Raw genomic sequence first — 3743 nt, 5'->3', positions numbered from 1 at the left:
AAAAAAAAAAAAAAAAAAGAAAAAAAGGCATGCAAAAGAGAGGGAAAAAAAAGAAAATGGAAAGCAAGACAACAAGACAAGCGCAAGCGAATTGAAAGTAAACAAGATGGAAAGATAGTATGACGTCTGTTACCAGAGGAAAAAAAAATCAATAATAAAACAAGATGAATTAGCTGGAAAGAGAGACATGATCCAACATGAAAGAGGAAACTGAAGAGATACGAGCTTTACGAGTCACTGAACAAAGACTGAGCAATGATTTCCAAATTTATGGCATTTCCCATTGCCCAGAACCCGGCGGCTCAGAGCCCACAACAAGGAGGCGTTTTTGTTGTCTATGCTCTGGGGGGTGGTGGTGGTGGTGAGAAATTGCTGTAATAAAGTGAATTTAAAAAGCAATTCTCCTCCTACTAAACACAATAAGTCATCAAAAATGGAGGTGACCTAGAAAAGGCTTTCTCCCTCTTCTCCTCCCTTCTGTAAATTCTGCAGCCCTAAATACTTAGTATTACTGGGGGAGGGGGAGGGGGGAGTTACTGATGCTCTCACAGCTGAAGTAGTCACGGGGTGGGAATTTATTTTCTTTTTGATTCCCTTTGACAGCTAAGCAACATACTGACAGAAATTCTTGTTTTCCTCCATTTTGCTCAAATACAGTTTTCCTTCACATTAGTTTTTCCTGCTCCCGATGGGCTTACATTTAATGTACTGTAGGCTCTCGAAGCGATCTGTTGGTTAGGAAACTACACACAGAGCTAAAAATGAATCCAGATCAAGGAAGCACTATAACACTTTTCTGCCCTTAAGGAAGATTGRATAATCTGTGCAGTGGTTAGCAGAGCACATGGAATGTGGGAAAAATAAAACGCAGTTTTTGCTCCCTAAGACAAGTATTAGCTATCTACTGGTAAAGGAAATACCGRGCTTTTGAAAAATATCGACCTTTCCAAGGAACAAAGACTGAAAATACAGTAAGATTTTAACCTGAACTCGTGAAAATGTAGGGGAAAGCAAAGTTCAGTGGGGCAGAGTTTTACTAGCTGCTTTTTAGCATAAGAAGTTAATTTAAAACTCTGCATATTGAATGGTTTCTTATGTGCCCAAAAGAATCTTTACTCATGCTTTGTGCAGGCACTACAAGAAAGACAGCTAGCCACCAGGAGAGGAACATACCTTCSCGAGTAATTGGTGATCCCTATCAGGAGCACCATCCAGCCTGTGCTGGGTACCTATCGGTACTTGACACCACTTTGACACTCGCTCTGAACAAGGGAAGCAGCACTTTTGTTTCCCTGCAGGCACTCAGGGGCCGGTTCTGTGCCTCTCTGCCAGAGTCGGCATTTCCAGCTCGCGGGGGATCATCACAAGCAGCACAGGCCACTGAGCAACCGCAGCTGCATCAGTAGCGGAACCCAGYGTTCCTCGTGGGCCACACACTGGGCGCTTTACAACAACCCGAAAGACACACGCGAGAGAAAAATTATTTTTGAACAATCCAAGAGGTGTTCTGCTTTTCCTGAAGAATCTTCCTCTTTAAATGAAGTATGATAATTGCTACCAGAMGCTGTGCTCCAAATCATACTGTGTATGTGTTAAAGAAGAGTTCAGAGATGCTGTCTACAGCCGGACAAACAGACCCATGCCTGGGACGATTCCCCAAAAGGGTGATATTGCTAACTCCGTGGAAGCTAAGGCGGCTCTGAACAGCATTTTAGAAGCTCCAACTCTTCAACAAGGCTTTAAGTAGACACTGTCAGGCAAGATGCTCTGATCCCCTCACATGCTTTAGGGAATTTCCTAAAGGCCGAGCACTTAAAATAGCATGGGAACATGCAAACATCAGCATTCAAAAGAAAGAAAAAAAAAGCGGGCGGGGGTGGGGGGAAGGAGCTTCTAGCCCTCATTCATGGGAAAAAAAAAATCTTGAAAACAGAATTTGAGTATGTCTGAATCACAATTCTGAACACTGAAAATTATAAAGTAAATAAACACATCCAACAATGACTGTGGTCKGTATTCTTTTAGAAGGCAATAACCAGCTCACAGATTTACATTGAAATATGTCTCTGATGAGACAACATAAGCTCTTCCAAGTTCTTGAAAGGTTTAGAGTAGTACAATAATGTAAATCTTCCACTCTAGCACGATGAATAAAGGATATCTTCTTGAGCTGCGTTCAGAGGGAAGAGATTGTTTTTGGCTATTTACCTACTCTCGATTTCCTATTCTGCTAATGCTTCAAGCAAGAACCTTCCGGGGGGGGGGGAAGATATCTTTTTTTTTGATCCCAAGGCAGCAACTAGCTTAGTAGAATACATTTTGGCAGAATAGGGCACACAGGAACTAAATTGYACTATTACATTGTCTGTATTAACAACGCAGAAATGCTTTTGAGAGTAAGAAAGGATTCAGATTAATGGTGATGTTCCCCCTCCAGAATTTAAAAGACTCGAAGACCAGCCCCTTATGGGAAATGTTCTTTCCAACCAAGGGAAAACAGCAATGTAATGAGACCTCTGGTGGTAGACCTTGGGAGCTTTCTTCCTCATTTCTTAGCAATCATTTTAAATTCTATTTTTACTTTATAAAATATTGTTCACTCGTTGAGGCACTGGTTAGCAAAGTTGCCAATGAGTTAAGCGTATTCTGCCTTGTGGGTGTTATAGTATTTTCACACATTAAACTCTCAAACACACAAGCCATTCCAAGAGACACTAAGTCTACTGTCATTCACCCAGAACATTTCTCCAGCTGCCTACTTGTTTCATCATATTTGCAGATCTATAGATTCTGTCTCAGACATGCCAGGGCTTGAAGATTCCATCTGATGCTTAATTCCATGCAAACCTGTTCTCAGGCAATAACACRCAAAAGGAGACTCTCCTCCTATAGGCAGCTTTGTACACACAGCTGCTCAAAATACACACTGCTCTATATATAGAAATAAACCACAATCATTTAAACTTGAATCTTTTAAGTTTTGTTCTGTACAACAAAATCAAGGGATTCTACTACTGGTCTGCTAGATAATGTGGGTTAGCTATCACAGGTTACTGAACTACTGATCGCATTTTCACTTTTGAAAAACCCTGTAAACATACCAGGAAACATTTAGTATGGAAACAGATCAACTTCAGCATCAGAGTTACCGGCTTAATAAGCTCTCTTACCTCCTGCCAAAACTTGAGCCAAAGCTTTGTAGGATCCAGCATGAGCAAGCAGCAGAAGGAAAAAGTCACTTTCTGCCAAGATCTTGTCTTCAAACATGTCTCTGAGTTTATCTTATGCTCTCCTGGCACTAAGTAAACAACAATTAGAAGGTGCAGACGAAGACCTTTCAGCAGCAGACTTCCTCTTTTCTTGGCATTTGGGCAGAAGGCTCTGTCATTTCACGGGGGCACACCGAGCTAACACRATGGCTTGAAGGGAGACTCGCTAGAAGCGCTACGAGCCGGCAGGGAAGGGAAGGGCTCCCCGTATTTCCGTGCCCAGAGTCCCCCGGCTGCGGCTCCCCCCCGCCCCGGGGCCGTGCAGACACACCCRGCTGAACAGGAACTCGGGCGCCCGGTGGGTGGAGGGGACGGCCCCACCGGCAGGCCTCGCGCCTGCGCCTGGGGCGCTGCCCCGCCGCACGGGGGGCTGCGGGGGAGAGGGCCGCCCTGAGGGGCCGCGGCCAGGCCCGAGGGGCCGCGGGAGGCCGGGCGCCCCGAGGGGCCGCGGGGGAGAGGGCCGCCCCGAGGGGC

General features: G+C 44.8%; 1 protein-coding gene across 4 annotated transcripts in view; it reads right to left on the bottom strand.

Moving 5' to 3' along the window:
* NSD3 (nuclear receptor binding SET domain protein 3) overlaps window positions 1-3465 on the bottom strand; it is a 52171-nt gene extending 48706 nt beyond the window's left edge. For 3 of the 4 annotated variants that reach the window (XM_085304162.1, XM_085304164.1, XM_085304165.1), the window contains exon 1: window positions 3171-3465. The gene's annotated coding sequence lies outside the window, so the exon portion shown is untranslated. The remainder of the gene's footprint in view (window positions 1-3170) is intronic. The other variant, XM_085304166.1, reaches the window with a different exon arrangement.
* Window positions 3466-3743: the final 278 nt, after the last annotated feature.

Source organism: Rhea americana, unplaced genomic scaffold (assembly GCF_003343005.1).
Source record: "Rhea americana isolate MKP2758 unplaced genomic scaffold, rheAme1 scaffold_204, whole genome shotgun sequence".
In the NCBI taxonomy this organism is placed as follows: Eukaryota; Metazoa; Chordata; class Aves; order Rheiformes; family Rheidae; genus Rhea; species Rhea americana.
Note: the sequence above shows the minus strand (reverse complement) of the source record. Positions and strands in the feature narration are given on the sequence as shown.